At 48.8% G+C, this 20369-nt stretch overlaps 1 pseudogene; it reads left to right on the top strand.

The window, feature by feature from the left end:
* LOC124019550 overlaps nucleotides 1-20369 on the top strand; it is a 30968-nt pseudogene that overhangs the window by 8300 nt on the left and 2299 nt on the right.

Here is a 20369-nt window from a genome sequence, read left to right as displayed (position 1 = left end):
TAACCCGTGTCTCACTAGGTTTCCTACACCTGGGGGGGCTGCGTACAGCTCTCTACAACTATAATTAACCCGTGTCTCTCTAGGTTTCCTACACCTGGGGGGGCTGCGTACAGCTCTCTACAACTATAATTAACCCGTGTCTCTCTAGGTTTCCTACACCTGGGGGGGCTGCGTACAGCTCTCTACAACTATAATTAACCCGTGTCTCTCTAGGTTTCCTACACCTGGGGGGGCTGCGTACAGCTCTCTACAACTATAATTAACCCGTGTCTCTCTAGGTTTCCTACACCTGGGGGGGCTGCGTACAGCTCTCTACAACTATATCTACGCTAAGAAGTATGGAGGGAGTTTCATCTTACGTATGGAAGATACAGACCAGAGCAGACTGGTGCCGGGAGCTGCTGAGTCTATAGAGGATATGTTGGAGTGGGCTGGTAGGACAGACTTAATAACACACACTTACACACACACACACCTACACACACACACCTAAACACAGACCAGAGCAGACTGGTGCAGGGAGTGGCTGAGTGTAGAGTTCATGCTGGGGTGGTCTGGTAGGACAGACTGGTGCAGGGAGTGGCTGAGTGTAGAGTTCATGCTGGGGTGGTCTGGTAGGACAGACTGGTGCAGGGAGTGGCTGAGTGTAGAGTTCATGCTGGGGTGGTCTGGTAGGACAGACTGGTGCAGGGAGTGGCTGAGTGTAGAGTTCATGCTGGGGGGTCTGGTAGGACAGACTGGTGCAGGGAGTGGCTGAGTGTAGAGTTCATGCTGGGGGGTCTGGTAGGAACAGACTGGTGCAGGGAGTGGCTGAGTGTAGAGTTCATGCTGGGGGGGTCTGGTAGGAACAGAGACATATTTAGATATTAAGGAGTTTGGCCAACTTTTACAACAGACGTTAGAACCCGTGAGCGTTCCAACACATTCCAAGTATTTGGAATCTAATTCAGATTCTAGACATTCAGTTCCACAGCATTGTTTACATTCTAGAACACGCTGTGGACTCCGACCAGACATAATTACATTTTTGCCCATGTAATAATGGGGGCTAACGTGGATACCGTCCGTCTCCATCCTACCCTCCCCAGGTATCCCCCCAGACGAGGGTCCCCGTGGAGGAGGCCAGTACGGTCCCTACCTCCAGTCCCAGAGGCTGTCCCTGTACAGCCAGGCTGCTGACTCCCTGGTCCAGACAGGGAAGGCCTACCACTGCTTCTGCAGCCAGCAGAGACTAGAATTACTGAAGAGAGAGGCCCTACGCAGTGGACAGACACCGCGGTGATTTGACTACACACACACACACACACACACACACACACACACACACACACACACACACACACACACACACACACACACACACACACACACACACATACTTTTTATTTATTTGATTGAACTTTTATTTAACTAGGCAAGTGCGGCCCCGCCCTATGGAACTCCCAATCACGGCCGGGTTGTGATACAGCCTGGAATCGAACCAGGGTCTGTAGTGACGCCTCTAGCACTGAGATGCATGGCCTTCGACCCGCTGTGCCTCCTCGGGGGCCCCAATAACATGGATGAGCCAGCTACCTGACTATCTATTGTCTGTCTAATAACATGTTTAAATAGACAAATACTCACTCACACGTTACTGAACATTCCTCTACTGCAGGTATGACAACAGGTGCAGACACCTCCGCCCAGACCAGCTAGAAGAGAAGCTGGATCAGAAGGTCCCCCATGTGATCAGGTTCCGTCTGGAGTCTGGAGTAGAACCCTTCAACGACCTGGTCTTTGGCTGGAACCGTCATGAGGTGGCCCAGGTAAACCTGCAGATATGTGAGATAGATAAACACAAGCTGTACCGGCAAGCAGTGTGACATTTTTTAAATGTTTTTACATTTCCGACGCCCCGGCAACAAGTAACCTCAGATTTGCAAGTGCTTTTCTTATTTCAAAACACATATAATTGAAAGTCCGCCTCCCATCCCAAGTTAAAGGAGACCTCGTATTAATGTGATGGTTCCCCACCTGGAAAATGTAGTAGATGGATAGAGAACATCTACCCCTTCCTCTTCCCAAAGGGATATTCAATCTGCTTTTTAATTTTTGTTTTACCCATCTACCAATAGGGGCCCTTCTTTGCAAGGCATTGGAAAACCTCCCTGGTCTTTGGTTGAATCTGTGTTTTGAAATTCACTGAAATACAGATAATTGTAGGTGTGGGGAACAGAGATGAGGTAGTCATTCAAAAATCATGTTAAACACTATTATTACACACAGAATGAGTCCATGCAAATTATTATGTGACTTGTTAAGCACATTTTTACTCCTGAACTGATTTAGACTTGTCGTAACAAAGGGGTTGAACACTTAACTGACTCAAGACATTTCAGCTTTTCATAAAAAATAAACAAAATTGTTTAAAAAAAATTAGAATAACAGAATTCCACTTTGACATTATGGGATGTTGTGTGTTGGCCAGTGACGGACATAAATATCCATTTTAATTTTGAATTCAGGCTGTAACACAACAAAATGTGGGGAAAAAGTCAAGAGTGTGAATAGTTTCTGCTCCAGGTTGAAGGAGACCCTGTCGTGTTGAAAGCTGATGGTTTCCCCACCTATCACCTGGCTAACGTAGTAGATGACCACCTGATGAAGGTCAGCCACGTCCTGAGAGGATCAGAGTGGCTCATCTCTACCTCCAAACACCTGCTGCTGTACAGGTACACACACACACCTGCTGCTCTACAGGTACACACACACACCTGCTGCTCTACAGGTACACACACACACCTGCTGCTCTACAGGTACACACACACACACACCTGCTGCTGTACAGGTACACACACACACACACACACACCTGGCTAACATAGTAGACGACCACCTGCTGCTGTACAGGTACACACACACACACACACACACACACACACACCTGGCTAACATAGTAGACGACCACCTGCTGCTGTACAGGCACACACACACACACACACACCTGGCTAACATAGTAGACGACCACCTGCTGCTGTACAGGTACACACACACACACACACACACACACACACACACACACACACACACACACACACACACACACACACACACACACACACACACACACACACACCTGGCTAACATAGTAGACGACCACCTGCCTCTGTACAGGTACACACACACACACACACACACACACCTGGCTAACATAGTAGACGACCACCTGCCTCTGTACAGGTACACACACACACACACACACACACCTGGCTAACATAGTAGACGACCACCTGCCTCTGTACAGGTACACACACACACACACACACACACACACACACACACACACACACACACACACACACACACACACACACACACACACACACACACCTGGCTAACATAGTAGACGACCACCTGCCTCTGTACAGGTACACACACACACACACACACACACACGCGCACACACACACACACACACACACACACACACACACACACACACACACACACACACACACACACACACACACACACACACACACACACCTGGCTAACATAGTAGACGACCACCTGCCTCTGTACAGGTACACACACACACACACACACACCTGGCTAACATAGTAGACGACCACCTGCCTCTGTACAGGTACACACACACACACACACACACCTGGCTAACATAGTAGACGACCACCTGCCTCTGTACAGGTACACACACACACACACACACACACCTGGCTAACATAGTAGACGACCACCTGCCTCTGTACAGGTACACACACACACACACACACACACACACACACACACACACACACACACACACACCTGGCTAACATAGTAGACGACCACCTGCCTCTGTACAGGTACACACACACACACACACACACACACACACACACACACACACACACACACACACACACACACACACACACACACACACACACACACACACACACACACACACACACCTGGCTAACATAGTAGACGACCACCTGCCTCTGTACAGGTACACACACACACACACACACACACACACACACACACACACACACACACACACACACACACACACACACACACACACACACACATTTGTAGAATACTAATATTCAGAATAATGGTACATTTTATTCACTCTTTTCAAGATACGCAAGGACACGTACAGATACAGAGCAAAATAGAATAACATGGCAATTATGAGCATGAGAATATCAGAGGCAATGGACTAAAATGTAATGTACGAAGTACAAAACGGTGGGTTGCTTTGTGTTATGTTATTGTTGTTATTCCAGGGCTCTGGGCTGGAAGCCCCCTGGTTATGTTATTGTTGTTATTCCAGGGCTCTGGGCTGGGAGCCCCTGGTTATGTTATTGTTGTTATTCCAGGGCTCTGGGCTGGAAGCCCCCTGGTTATGTTATTGTTGTTATTCCAGGGCTCTGGGCTGGAAGCCCCCTGGTTATGTTATTGTTGTTATTCCAGGGCTCTGGGCTGGAAGCCCCTGGTTATGTTATTGTTGTTATTCCAGGGCTCTGGGCTGGAAGCCCCCTGGTTATGTTATTGTTGTTATTCCAGGGCTCTGGGCTGGAAGCCCCCTGGTTATGTTATTGTTGTTGTTCCAGGGCTCTGGGCTGGAAGCCCCCTGGTTATGTTACTGTTGTTGTTCCAGGGCTCTGGGCTGGAAGCCCCCTGGTTATGTTATTGTTGTTGTTCCAGGGCTCTGGGCTGGAAGCCCCCTGGTTATGTTATTGTTGTTATTCCAGGGCTCTGGGCTGGAAGCCCCCTGGTTATGTTATTGTTGTTATTCCAGGGCTCTGGGCTGGAAGCCCCCTGGTTATGTTATTGTTGTTATTCCAGGGCTCTGGGCTGGAAGCCCCCTGGTTATGTTATTGTTGTTGTTTCTGGGCTGGAAGCCCCTGGTTATGTTATTGTTGTTGTTATTCCAGGGCTCTGGGTTGGGAGCCCCTGGTTATGTTATTGTTGTTATTCCAGGGCTCTGGGCTGGAAGCCCCTGGTTATGTTATTGTTGTTATTCCAGGGCTCTGGGCTGGAAGCCCCTGGTTATATTATTGTTGTTATTCCAGGGCTCTGGGCTGGAAGCCCCTGGTTATGTTATTGTTGTTATTCCAGGGCTCTGGGCTGGAAGCCCCCTGGTTATGTTATTGTTGTTATTCCAGGGCTCTGGGCTGGAAGCCCCCGGTGTTCGGACACCTTCCTCTCCTCCTCAACAGAGATGGCAGTAAGCTCTCCAAGAGACAAGGAGATATCTACATACAGAGTTTCCAGAGGAGTGGGGCCCTACCTGAAGCCCTACTGGATATCACCACACACTGTGGATCTGGCTTCAACAGTAAGAGAGGGGGGGGGGCAGGGGGATATCTTTATACAGAGAAGTAGTGCACTTTAGAGGGAATAGGGGTCAGATGTAGTGCACTCGAGGGAATAGGGGTCAGATGTAGTGGACTATAGAGGGAATAGGGGTCAGATGTAGTGGACTATAGAGGGAATAGGAGTCAGAAGTAGTGGACTATAGAGGGAATAGGAGTCAGATGTAGTGGACTATAGAGGGAATAGGAGTCAGATGTAGTGGACTATAGAGGGAATAGGAGTCAGATGTAGTGGACTATAGAGGGAATAGGAGTCAGAAGTAGTGGACTATAGAGGGGTCAGGTGTAGAGGACTATAGAGGGAATAGGAGTCAGATGTAGAGGACTATAGAGGGAATAGGAGTCAGATGTAGTGGACTATAGAGGGAATAGGAGTCAGATGTAGTGGACTATAGAGGGAATAGGGGTCAGAAGTAGTGGACTATAGAGGGAATAGGAGTCAGATGTAGTGGACTATACAGGGAATAGGAGTCAGATGTAGTGGACTATAGAGGGAATAGGGGTCAGAAGTAGTGGACTATATAGGGGTCAGATGTAGAGGACTATAGAGGGAATAGGAGTCAGATGTAGTGGACTATATAGGGGTCAGATGTAGAGGACTATAGAGGGAATAGGAGTCAGATGTAGTGGACTATATAGGGGTCAGATGTAGAGGACTATAGAGGGAATAGGAGTCGGGTGTAGTGGACTATAGAGGGAATAGGAGTCAGATGTAGTGGACTATAGAGGGAATAGGAGTCAGATGTAGTGGACTATATAGGGGTCAGATGTAGTGGACTATAGAGGGAATAGGAGTCAGATGTAGTGGACTATATAGGGGTCAGATGTAGAGGACTATAGAGGGAATAGGAGTCAGGTGTAGTGGACTATAGAGGGAATAGGAGTCAGGTGTAGTGGACTATAGAGGGAATAGGAGTCAGAAGTAGTGGACTATAGAGGGAATAGGAGTCAGAAGTAGTGGACTATAGAGGGAATAGGAGTCAGAAGTAGTGGACTATAGAGGGAATAGGGGTCAGAAGTAGTGGACTATAGAGGGAATAGGAGTCAGATGTAGTGGACTATAGAGGGAATAGGAGTCAGATGTAGTGGACTATAGAGGGAATAGGAGTCAGATGTAGTGGACTATAGAGGGAATAGGAGTCAGAAGTAGTGGACTATAGAGGGAATAGGGGTCAGAAGTAGTGGACTATAGAGGGAATAGGAGTCAGATGTAGTGGACTATAGAGGGAATAGGAGTCAGAAGTAGTGGACTATAGAGGGAATAGGGGTCAGAAGTAGTGGACTATAGAGGGAATAGGGGTCAGAAGTAGTGGACTATAGAGGGAATAGGGGTCAGAAGTAGTGGACTATAGAGGGAATAGGGGTCAGATGTAGTGGACTATAGAGGGAATAGGGGTCAGATGTAGTGGACTATAGAGGGAATAGGAGTCAGATGTAGTGGACTATAGAGGGAATAGGAGTCAGATGTAGTGGACTATAGAGGGAATAGGAGTCAGATGTAGTGGACTATAGAGGGAATAGGGGTCAGAAGTAGTGGACTATAGAGGGAATAGGAGTCAGATGTAGTGGACTATAGAGGGAATAGGAGTCAGAAGTAGTGGACTATAGAGGGAATAGGGGTCAGAAGTAGTGGACTATAGAGGGAATAGGGGTCAGAAGTAGTGGACTATAGAGGGAATAGGGGTCAGAAGTAGTGGACTATAGAGGGAATAGGGGTCAGATGTAGTGGACTATAGAGGGAATAGGGGTCAGATGTAGTGGACTATAGAGGGAATAGGAGTCAGATGTAGTGGACTATAGAGGGAATAGGAGTCAGATGTAGTGGACTATAGAGGGAATAGGAGTCAGATGTAGTGGACTATAGAGGGAATAGGGGTCAGATGTAGTGGACTATAGAGGGAATAGGAGTCAGATGTAGTGGACTGTAGAGGGAATAGGAGTCAGATGTAGTGGACTATAGAGGGAATAGGAGTCAGATGTAGTGGACTATATAGGGGTCAGGTGTAGTGGACTATAGAGGGAATAGGAGTCAGAAGTAGTGGACTATAGAGGGAATAGGGGTCAGAAGTAGTGCACTAGAGGGAATAGGGGTCAGATGTAGTGGACTATAGAGGGAATAGGGGTCAGATGTAGTGGTAGGGTGCCATTTGAGAAGCATCCTAAATGAATGCCCCCCTGTCATCCTGCAGGTAACAGTGTTGGTCGTAAGATGGAAGAACTGATCGCAGAGTTCAACCCGTCCAAGTTCACCACCCACTCTGCCCTGCTAGACCTGGACAAACTACCTGAGTTTAACAAGTACATAACCTGTCTGTCTGTCTCTGTGTCCATCTCTCTCCTCCCTGCTAGACCTGGACAAACTACCTGAGTTTAACAAGTACACTACCTGGCTGTCTGTCTCTGTGTCCATCTCTCCCCTCCCTGCTAGACCTGGACAAACTACCTGAGTTTAACAAGTACACTACCTGGCTGTCTGTCTCTGTGTCCATCTCTCCCCTCCCTGCTAGACCTGGACAAACTACCTGAGTTTAACAAGTACACTACCTGGCTGTCTGTCTCTGTGTCCATCTCTCCCCTCCCTGCTAGACCTGGACAAACTACCTGAGTTTAACAAGTACATAACCTGTCTGTCTGTCTCTGTGTCCATCTCTCTCCTCCCTGCTAGACCTGGACAAACTACCTGAGTTTAACAAGTACACTACCTGTCTGTCTCTCTGTGTGTTTATCTCTCCTCCCTGCTAGACCTGGACAAACTACCTGTCTGTCTCTCTGTGTCCATCTCTCTCCTCCCTGCTAGACCTGGACAAACTACCTGAGTTTAACAAGTACACTACCTGTCTGTCTGTCTCTGTGTCCATCTCTCCCCTCCCTGCTAGACTTGGACAAACTACCTGAGTTTAACAAGTACACTACCTGTCTGTCTCTCTGTGTGTTTATCTCTCCTCCCTGCTAGACCTGGACAAACTACCTGTCTGTCTCTCTGTGTCCATCTCTCCCCTCCCTGCTAGACCTGGACAAACTACCTGAGTTTAACAAGTACACTACCTGTCTGTCTGTCTCTGTGTCCATCTCTCCCCTCCCTGCTAGACTTGGACAAACTACCTGAGTTTAACAAGTACACTACCTGTCTGTCTCTCCCCTCCCTGCTAGACCTGGACAAACTACCTGAGTTTAACAAGTACACTACCTGTCTGTCTGTCTCTGTGTCCATCTCTCCCCTCCCTCCATGGGTTCCGTAGGCTGGCTGCACTCAAACCTCAAGGTTGAGTTTAACAGTTCAAGGGTCGAAGCCATAGTAGGTTTGTCCCTGTTGCTCTGGGGTTCTTAACTCAGCCACCAGGTGGTTTAGTCTGAGACTGGCCCTCAGAGGACTATTGATTCAATCATTAATAACTGTCCTGCGTGACACAGAGCTGTGGATAGTCTGAGCACCAGTCTCTTTAGTTAACATGCCACTCCTTGTCATTGCCATAGAGACGGGGGTCTCTGGCGATCTCAACGTTCAGTACGCAGCTGGTTTACGGCTGAGTCGCTCATTGGTTGTTTGAAAATAACATTAATATTTTCCATGACGACATGTAGAGCCTCAAATGTAATTATAATTATATTACCAAATCAAAAACCAACGTTTAGCTGTTAGCTAGGCAAGCTGTTGCTTATTTTGGTTATTCAAATCAAGGCCTAAGACGTTTTGTGTTTGGAGTTACAGTACGTATTTACTCTGAATTTAGACGTGAGCTTGCAACTTTTCACGCTGTCAACACACTGGTTTTACCTGGCTGAACCCCCCCCCAAAAAAAAAAAATGGTTGCAACACTTTCAGTGGAGATTAAACAGTGATTAGTTCCAATAGTTGCCTAATCGTTGTGATTGGAGGATAGCTGCGAGGGGTTATCGAATCAGGATCAACTCCTCTGTTCTCCTCAAACTCATTAATGATAGAATCTACAGAGTTGAAGATGGGAGAACATCCTGTCTCCTTGGCACAGGGAGTGGAGTACAGGGAGTGGAGCACAGGGAGTGGAGCACAGGGAGTGGAGCACAGGGAGTGGAGCGCAGGGAGTGGAGCGCAGGGAGTGGAGCACAGGGAGTGGAGCGCAGGGAGTGGAGCGCAGGGAGTGGAGCACAGGGAGTGGAGTGGAGCGCAGGGAGTGGAGTGGAGCGCAGGGAGTGGAGTGGAGCGCAGGGAGTGGAGCGGGGCGCAGGGAGCGGGGCGCAGGGAGTGGAGCGCAGGGAGTGGAGCGGGGCGCAGGGAGTGGAGCGGAGCGCAGGGAGTGGAGCGCAGGGAGTGGAGCGCAGGGAGTGGAGCGGAGCGCAGGGAGTGGAGCGGAGCGCAGGCGGAGCGCAGGGAGTGGAGCGGAGCGCAGGGAGTGGAGCGGAGCGCAGGGAGTGGAGCGGGGCGCAGGGAGTGGAGCGGGGCGCAGGGAGTGGAGCGGGGCGCAGGGAGTGGAGCGGGGCGCAGGGAGTGGAGCGGGGCGCAGGGAGTGGAGCGGGGCGCAGGGAGCGGAGCGCAGGGAGCGGGGCGCAGGGAGCGGGGCGCAGGGAGCGGGGCGCAGGGAGCGGGGCGCGGGGCGCAGGGAGCGGAGCGGAGCGCGGGGAGCGGAGCGGAGCGCGGGGAGCGGAGCGGAGCGCGGGGAGCGGAGCGGAGCGCGGGGAGCGGAGCGGAGCGCGGGGAGCGGAGCGGAGCGCGGGGAGCGGAGCGGAGCGCGGGGAGCGGAGCGGAGCGCGGGGAGCGGAGCGGAGCGCGGGGAGCGGGGAGCGGGGCGCGGGGAGCGGGGCGCGGGGAGCGGGGCGCAGGGAGTGGAGCGGAGCGCAGGGAGTGGAGCGGAGCGCAGGGAGTGGAGCGCAGGGAGTGGAGCGGAGCGCAGGGAGTGGAGCGCAGGGAGTGGAGCGCAGGGAGTGGAGCGGAGCGCAGGGAGTGGAGCGGAGCGCAGGCGGAGCGCAGGGAGTGGAGCGGAGCGCAGGGAGTGGAGCGGGGCGCAGGGAGTGGAGCGGGGCGCAGGGAGTGGAGCGGGGCGCAGGGAGTGGAGCGGGGCGCAGGGAGCGGAGCGCAGGGAGCGGAGCGCAGGGAGCGGGGCGCAGGGAGCGGGGCGCAGGGAGCGGGGCGCAGGGAGCGGAGCGCAGGGAGCGGAGCGGAGCGCAGGGAGCGGAGCGGAGCGCAGGGAGCGGAGCGGAGCGCAGGGAGCGGAGCGGAGCGCAGGGAGCGGAGCGGAGCGCAGGGAGCGGAGCGGAGCGCAGGGAGCGGAGCGGAGCGCAGGGAGCGGAGCGGAGCGCAGGGAGCGGAGCGGAGCGCAGGGAGCGGAGCGCAGGGAGTGGAGCGGAGCGCAGGGAGTGGAGCGGGGCGCAGGGAGTGGGGCGGGGCGCAGGGAGTGGGGCGGGGCGCAGGGAGTGGGGCGCAGGGAGTGGGGCGCAGGGAGTGGGGCGCAGGGAGTGGGGCGCAGGGAGTGGAGCGGGGCGCAGGGAGCGGAGCGGGGCGCAGGGAGCGGAGCGGGGCGCAGGGAGCGGAGCGGGGCGCAGGGAGCGGAGCGCAGGGAGCGGAGCGCAGGGAGCGGAGCGCAGGGAGTGGAGCGCAGGGAGTGGAGCGCAGGGAGGGGAACGTTAGTTAAGAGATTGTTACCCAGGCTACAGGTGGTGCTGTTGCACTGTGTATTTCTGCCTGTATATTGTGTCTGCTGACCTGCCCCCATTCAGTCATGATAAATGACTCCAATAATCACCTCGTCATGATCTTCAGTTTAGAATGCAGTTTGATTAGTCAGATGGAGAGACGGTGGGACCCCAATCAGGCCCCTGGGTCCTGACTGGCATCGCCCACCCCTGGGTCTAGCAGATAATGGTCTAGGATCAGATTTATCAATTCTTCTCCTAAACCACCCTTATCTTAACAACTGACTCTAGACCAGTCCTTAGTAATCTCAGTAATAATCCACTCTGTGTTCTCCCAGGATCCACCTGCAGCAGCGTATAGATGACGCAGGGGCGGATCCAGGAAGTGTACGGAACACAAGTCCAGGATCAGGATGTTCTGCAACCAGATTACATCACACGGGTTCTACACCTGCGCAAGGTAACTATGACCTCATCACAGGGGTTCTACTCCTGCCCAAGGTAACTATGACCTCATCAGAGGGGTTCTACACCTGCGCAAGGTAACTATGACCTCATCAGAGGGGTTCTACTCCTGCGCAAGGTAACTATGACCTCATCACAGGGGTTCTACACCTGCGCATGGTAACTATGACCTCATCAGAGGTTCTACACCTGCGCAAGGTAACTATGACCTCATCACACGGGTTCTACACCTGTGCAAGGTAACTATGACCTCATCACAGGGGTTCTACTCCTGCGCAAGGTAACTGACCTCATCACAGAGGTTCTACACCTGCGCAAGGTAACTATGACCTCATCACAGAGGTTCTACACCTGCGCAAGGTAACTATGACCTCATCAGAGGGGTTCTACACCTGCGCATGGTAACTATGACCTCATCAGAGGGTTCTACACCTGCGCAAGGTAACTATGACCTCATCAGAGGTTCTACACCTGCGCAAGGTAACTATGACCTCATCACACGGGTTCTACACCTGCCCAAGGTAACTATGACCTCATCACAGGGGTTCTACTCCTGCGCAAGGTAACTATGACCTCATCACAGGGGTTCTACTCCTGCGCAAGGTAACTATGACCTCATCAGAGGGGTTCTACACCTGCGCAAGGTACCTATGACCTCATCACAGGGGTTCTACACCTGCCCAAGGTAACTATGACCTCATCACAGGGGTTCTACTCCTGCGCAAGGTAACTATGACCTCATCAGAGGGGTTCTACACCTGTGCAAGGTAACTATGACCTCATCACAGGGGTTCTACACCTGTGCAAGGTAACTATGACCTCATCACAGGGGTTCTACACCTGCCCAAGGTAACTATGACCTCATCAGAGGGGTTCTACACCTGTGTAAGGTAACTATGACCTCATCACACGGGTTCTACCCCAGCGTGCAAGGTAACTGGATGTAACCAAGGTAACGCGGCATCAGCTGTTGTGTCGGTCTTCGCACCCGCTGAAAAACGATCCCTTCATCCCTCTGGCCTTCCAACTTTCCCAGTTTGAGAATATCACAGCCCAGTGCAGAATGTGGAGCCTGTCTGTCTGGAGGTCACCATCTCTCTCTCTCTCTCGCTTTCTGTCTCACTCACTCACATATCTTCTCTGTCTGAGCTGGTAGCTCCAGATTATTCCTACCTTTGGGTTCAACCCTTCTCCTGTCTGTCTCTGTCTCTGTGTCAGGGTCATATCTCCTCTCTCTCTCTCAGGGTCATATCTCCTCTGTGTCTGTCTCTCTCTCAGGGTCATATCTCCTCTGTGTCTGTCTCTCTCTCAGGGTCATATCTCCTCTGTGTCTGTCTCTCCCTCTCAGGGTCATATCTCCTCTGTGTCTGTCTCTCTCTCTCAGGGTCATATCTCCTCTGTGTCTGTCTGTCTCTCAGGGTCATATCTCCTCTGTGTCTGTCTCTCTCTCAGGGTCATATCTCCTCTGTGTCTCTCTCTCTCTCAGGGCCATATCTCCTCTGTCTCTCTCCCTCTCAGGGTCATATCTCCTCTGTGTCTGTCTCTCTCTCAGGGTCATATCTCCTCTGTGTCTGTCTCTCTCTCAGGGTCATATCTCCTCTGTGTCTGTCTCTCTCTCAGGGTCATATCTCCTCTGTGTCTGTCTCTCTCTCAGGGTCATATCTCCTCTGTGTCTGTCTCTCTCTCAGGGTCATATCTCCTCTGTCTGTCTCTCTCAGGGTCATATCTCCTCTGTGTCTGTCTCTCTCTCTCTCTCAGGGTCATATCTCCTCTGTGTTTGTCTCTCTCTCAGGGTCATATCTCCTCTGTGTCTGACCTGGTGTCCTCAGAGTATTCCTACCTTTGGGTTCGACCTTCTTTCTCTGACCAACAGATGGCAGCACTCAGCTCAGAGACACAATACATCGCTACTCTGGTCATACGGTACGTACCATAACTACTACAGACTAACAGGACTACTCTGGTTCATACCATAACTACTACAGACTAACAGGACTACTCTGGTTCATACCATAACTACTGTAGACTAACAGGACTACTCTGGTTCATATACTACAGACTAACAGGACTACTCTGGTTCATATACTACAGACTAACAGGACTACTCTGGTTCATATACTATAGACTAACAGGACTACTCTGGTTCATACCATAACTACTACAGACTAACAGGACTACTCTGGTTCATACCATAACTACTGTAGACTAACAGGACTACTCTGGTTCATAACATAACTACTATAGACTAACAGGACTACTCTGGTTCATACCATAACTACTACAGACTAACAGGACTACTCTGGTTCATATACTACAGACTAACAGGACTACTCTGGTTCATACCATAACTACTGTAGACTAACAGGACTACTCTGGTTCATACCATAACTACTACAGACTAACAGGACTACTCTGGTTCATATACTACAGACTAACAGGACTACTCTGGTTCATATACTACAGACTAACAGGACTACTCTGGTTCATACCATAACTACTACAGACTAACAGGACTACTCTGGTTCATACCATAACTACTACAGACTAACAGGACTACTCTGGTTCATAACATAACTACTACAGACTAACAGGACTACTCTGGTTCATATACTACAGACTAACAGGACTACTCTGGTTCATACCATAACTACTACAGACTAACAGGACTACTCTGGTTCATAACATAACTACTACAGACTAACAGGACTACTCTGGTTCATATACTACAGACTAACAGGACTACTCTGGTTCATACCATAACTACTGTAGACTAACAGGACTACTCTGGTTCATACCATAACTACTACAGACTAACAGGACTACTCTGGTTCATAACATAACTACTACAGACTAACAGGACTACTCTGGTTCATACCATAACTACTACAGACTAACAGGACTACTCTGGTTCATAACATAACTACTGTAGACTAACAGGACTACTCTGGTTCATAACATAACTACTGTAGACTAACAGGACTACTCTGGTTCATATACTACAGACTAACAGGACTACTCTGGTTCATACCATAACTACTACAGACTAACAGGACTACTCTGGTTCATAACATAACTACTACAGACTAACAGGACTACTCTGGTTCATACCATAACTACTACAGACTAACAGGACTACTCTGGTTCATACCATAACTACTACAGACTAACAGGACTACTCTGGTTCATACCATAACTACTACAGACTAACAGGACTACTCTGGTTCATACCATAACTACTACAGACTAACAGGACTACTCTGGTTCATACCATAACTACTACAGACTAACAGGACTACTCTGGTTCATACCATAACTACTACAGACTAACAGGACTACTCTGGTTCATACCATAACTACTACAGACTAACAGGACTACTCTGGTTCATACCATAACTACTACAGACTAACAGGACTACTCTGGTTCATATACCATAACTACTACAGACTAACAGGACTACTCTGGTTCATACCATAACTACTACAGACTAACAGGACTACTCTGGTTCATATACCATAACTACTGTAGACTAACAGGACTACTCTGGTTCATACCATAACTACTACAGACTAACAGGACTACTCTGGTTCATACCATAACTACTACAGACTAACAGGACTACTCTGGTTCATACCATAACTACTACAGACTAACAGGACTACTCTGGTTCATAACATAACTACTACAGACTAACAGGACTACTCTGGTTCATACCATAACTACTACAGACTAACAGGACTACTCTGGTTCATACCATAACTACTATAGACTAACAGGACTACTCTGGTTCATACCATAACTACTATAGACTAACAGGACTACTCTGGTTCATACCATAACTACTACAGACTAACAGGACTACTCTGGTTCATACCATAACTACTACAGACTAACAGGACTACTCTGGTTCATATACTACAGACTAACAGGACTACTCTGGTTCATACCATAACTACTACAGACTAACAGGACTACTCTGGTTCATAACATAACTACTACAGACTAACAGGACTACTCTGGTTCATACCATAACTACTACTAGACTAACAGGACTACTCTGGTTCATAACATAACTACTATAGACTAACAGGACTACTCTGGTTCATACCATAACTACTAACAGACTAACAGGACTACTCTGGTTCATAACATAACTACTACAGACTAACAGGACTACTCTGGTTCATACCATAACTACTACAGACTAACAGGACTACTCTGGTTCATACCATAACTACTAGACTAACAGGACTACTCTGGTTCATATAACTACAGACTAACAGGACTACTCTGGTTCATAACATAACTACTACAGACTAACAGGACTACTCTGGTTCATACCATAACTACTACAGACTAGACTAACAGGACTACTCTGGTTCATACCATAACTACTACAGACTAACAGGACTACTCTGGTTCATAACATAACTACTAGACTAACAGGACTACTCTGGTTCATACCATAACTACTACAGACTAACAGGACTACTCTGGTTCATACCATAACTACTACAGACTAACAGGACTACTCTGGTTCATATACTACAGACTAACAGGACTACTCTGGTTCATACCATAACTACTACAGACTAACAGGACTACTCTGGTTCATACCATAACTACTACAGACTAACAGGACTACTCTGGTTCATCCATAACTACTACAGACTAACAGGACTACTCTGGTTCATATACTACAGACTAACAGGACTACTCTGGTTCATACCATAACTACTACAGACTAACAGGACTACTCTGGTTCATACCATAACTACTACAGACTAACAGGACTACTCTGGTTCATACCATAACTACTATAGACTAACAGGACTACTCTGGTTCATACCATAACTACTACAGACTAACAGGACTACTCTGGTTCATACCATAACTACTACAGACTAACAGGACTACTCTGGTTCATAACATAACTACTACAGACTAACAGGACTACTCTGGTTCATACCATAACTACTATAGACTAACAGGACTACTCTGGTTCATACCATAACTACTACAGACTAACAGGACTACTCTGGTTCATACCATAACTACTACAGACTAACAGGACTACTCTGGTTCATACCATAACTACTACAGACTAACAGGACTACTCTGGTTCATATACTACAGACTAACAGGACTACTCTGGTTCATACCATAACTACTACAGACTAACAGGACTACTCTGGTTCATAACATAACTACTACAGACTAACAGGACTACTCTGGTTCATATACTACAGACTAACAGGACTACTCTGGTTCATATACTACAGACTAACAGGACTACTCTGGTTCATAGACTAACAGGACTACTCTGGTTCATAACATAACTACTACAGACTAACAGGACTACTCTGGTTCATAACATAACTACTACAGACTAACAGGACTACTCTGGTTCATACCATAACTACTACAGACTAACAGGACTACTCTGGTTCATATACTCCAGACTAACAGGACTACTCTGGTTCATAACATAACTACTGTAGACTAACAGGACTACTCTGGTTCATATACTACAGACTAACAGGACTACTCTGGTTCATACCATAACTACTACAGACTAACAGGACTACTCTGGTTCATACCATAACTACTACAGACTAACAGGACTACTCTGGTTCATATACTACAGACTAACAGGACTACTCTGGTTCATACCATAACTACTACAGACTAACAGGACTACTCTGGTTCATAACATAACTACTACAGACTAACAGGACTACTCTGGTTCATACCATAACTACTACAGACTAACAGGACTACTCTGGTTCATACCATAACTACTACAGACTAACAGGACTACTCTGGTTCATACCATAACTACTACAGACTAACAGGACTACTCTGGTTCATACCATAACTACTACAGACTAACAGGACTACTCTGGTTCATACCATAACTACTACAGACTAACAGGACTACTCTGGTTCATACCATAACTACTATAGACTAACAGGACTACTCTGGTTCATATACTACAGACTAACAGGACTACTCTGGTTCATACCATAACTACTACAGACTAACAGGACTACTCTGGTTCATAACATAACTACTACAGACTAACAGGACTACTCTGGTTCATAACATAACTACTGTAGACTAACAGGACTACTCTGGTTCATATACTACAGACTAACAGGACTACTCTGGTTCATACCATAACTACTACAGACTAACAGGACTACTCTGGTTCATAACATAACTACTATAGACTAACAGGACTACTCTGGTTCATATACTACAGACTAACAGGACTACTCTGGTTCATAACATAACTACTACAGACTAACAGGACTACTCTGGTTCATATACTACAGACTAACAGGACTACTCTGGTTCATACCATAACTACTATAGACTAACAGGACTACTCTGGTTCATAACATAACTACTATAGACTAACAGGACTACTCTGGTTCATATACTACAGACTAACAGGACTACTCTGGTTCATACCATAACTACTACAAACTAACAGGACTACTCTGGTTCATATACTACAGACTAACAGGACTACTCTGGTTCATAACATAACTACTACAGACTAACAGGACTACTCTGGTTCATAACATAACTACTACAGACTAACAGGACTACTCTGGTTCATACCATAACTACTACAGACTAACAGGACTACTCTGGTTCATATACTACAGACTAACAGGACTACTCTGGTTCATATACTACAGACTAACAGGACTACTCTGGTTCATACCATAACTACTACAGACTAACAGGACTACTCTGGTTCATACCATAACTACTACAGACTAACAGGACTACTCTGGTTCATACCATAACTACTACAGACTAACAGGACTACTCTGGTTCATATACTACAGACTAACAGGACTACTCTGGTTCATACCATAACTACTGTAGACTAACAGGACTACTCTGGTTCATACCATAACTACTACAGACTAACAGGACTACTCTGGTTCATACCATAACTACTACAGACTAACAGGACTACTCTGGTTCATATACTACAGACTAACAGGACTACTCTGGTTCATACCATAACTACTACAGACTAACAGGACTACTCTGGTTCATAACATAACTACTACTACTAACTGTTAACTAAAACTACTACTAGTTCCCTGGCAATGTAGTCAAGTTTGTTTGTCAGATGTCCGTGACAGTGTCCTTTTCTGTGAACCAAAGCCTTTCTGAAAATGACATGACTGTCAGTTATGTCTTTCATGTTTTAATTGATTCAACATGTTTACTACCGTGTACTATTAACAGGTCTTGGTGTTAACGGCCTGTACCGTGTCCTGTGTCCCATGTCCATCTCTGTGTCCCGTGTCCCATGTCCGTGTCCCATGTCCATCTCTGTGTCCCATGTCCGTGTCCTATCTCTGTGTCCCATGTCCATCTCTGTGTCCCATGTCCATCTCTGTGTCCCATGTCCGTGTCCCATGTCCGTGTCCTGTGTCCCGTGTCCCATGTCCGTGTCCCATGTCCGTGTCCCATGTCCGTGTCCCATGTCCGTGTCCCATGTCCCGTGTCCCATGTCCGTGTCCCATGTCCGTCTCTGTGTCCCATGTCCGTCTCTGTGTCCCGTGTCCCATGTCCGTCTCTGTGTCCCGTGTCCCATGTCCGTCTCTGTGTCCCATGTCCGTGTCCCATGTCCATGTCCGTGTCCCATGTCCATCTCTGTGTCCCATGTCCGTGTCCCATGTCCGTCTCCATGTCCCATGTCCATCTCTGTGTCCCATGTCCATCTCTGTGTCCCATGTCCGTCTCTGTGTCCCATGTCCGTCTCCATGTCCGTGTCCTGTGTCCCGTGTCCCATGTCCATCTCTGTGTCCCATGTCCGTCTCTGTGTCCCATGTCCGTCTCTGTGTCCCATGTCCATCTCTGTGTCCCATGTCCGTCTCTGTGTCCCATGTCCGTCTCTGTGTCCCATGTCCGTCTCTGTGTCCCGTGTCCGTCTCTGTGTCCCGTGTCCCATGTCCGTCTCTGTGTCCCGTGTCCCATGTCCGTCTCTGTGTCCCGTGTCCCATGTCCGTCTCTGTGTCCCATGTCCGTCTCTGTGTCCCGTGTCCCATGTCCGTCTCTGTGTCCCATGTCCGTCTCTGTGTCCCGTGTCCCATGTCCGTCTCTGTGTCCCATGTCCGTCTCTGTGTCCCGTGTCCCATGTCCGTCTCTGTGTCCCATGTCCGTCTCTGTGTCCCATGTCCATCTCTGTGTCCCATGTCCGTCTCTGTGTCCCATGTCCGTCTCTGTGTCCCATGTCCATCTCTGTGTCCCATGTCCGTCTCCATGTCCGTCTCTGTGTCCCATGTCCGTCTCTGTGTCCCATGTCCATCTCTGTGTCCCATGTCCGTCTCCATGTCCGTCTCTGTGTCCCATGTCCGTCTCTGTGTCCCATGTCCGTCTCTGTGTCCCATGTCCGTCTCCATGTCCGTCTCCATGTCCGTCTCTGTGTCCCATGTCCGTCTCTGTGTCCCGTGTCCGTCTCTGTGTCCCATGTCCGTCTCTGTGTCCCATGTCCGTCTCTGTGTCCCATGTCCGTCTCCATGTCCGTCTCTGTGTCCCGTGTCCGTCTCTGTGTCCCATGTCCGTCTCTGTGTCCCATGTCCGTCTCTGTGTAGGTTGATGGAAGGTCTGAAAGGAGGTGAGGAACTGACAGTCGACCAGCTCAGTGTAGAACTGAAGACTCTGGCTAAGAAGACCAGCAACACTAAATACAGAGATGTTATGAAGATTATACGACTGGCCCTCAGCGGACTACAGGTAGGAGAGAGACTGGCCCTCAGCGGACTACAGGTTGGAGAGAGACTGGCCCTCAGTGGCCTACAGGTAGGAGAGAGACTGGCCCTCAGTGGCCTACAGGTAGGAGAGAGACTGGCCCTCAGTGGCCTACAGGTAGGAGAGAGACTGGCCCTCAGTG

Source organism: Oncorhynchus gorbuscha, unplaced genomic scaffold (assembly GCF_021184085.1).
Source record: "Oncorhynchus gorbuscha isolate QuinsamMale2020 ecotype Even-year unplaced genomic scaffold, OgorEven_v1.0 Un_scaffold_631, whole genome shotgun sequence".
In the NCBI taxonomy this organism is placed as follows: domain Eukaryota; kingdom Metazoa; phylum Chordata; class Actinopteri; order Salmoniformes; family Salmonidae; genus Oncorhynchus; species Oncorhynchus gorbuscha.
This window is presented reverse-complemented; position numbering and strand designations above follow the sequence as displayed.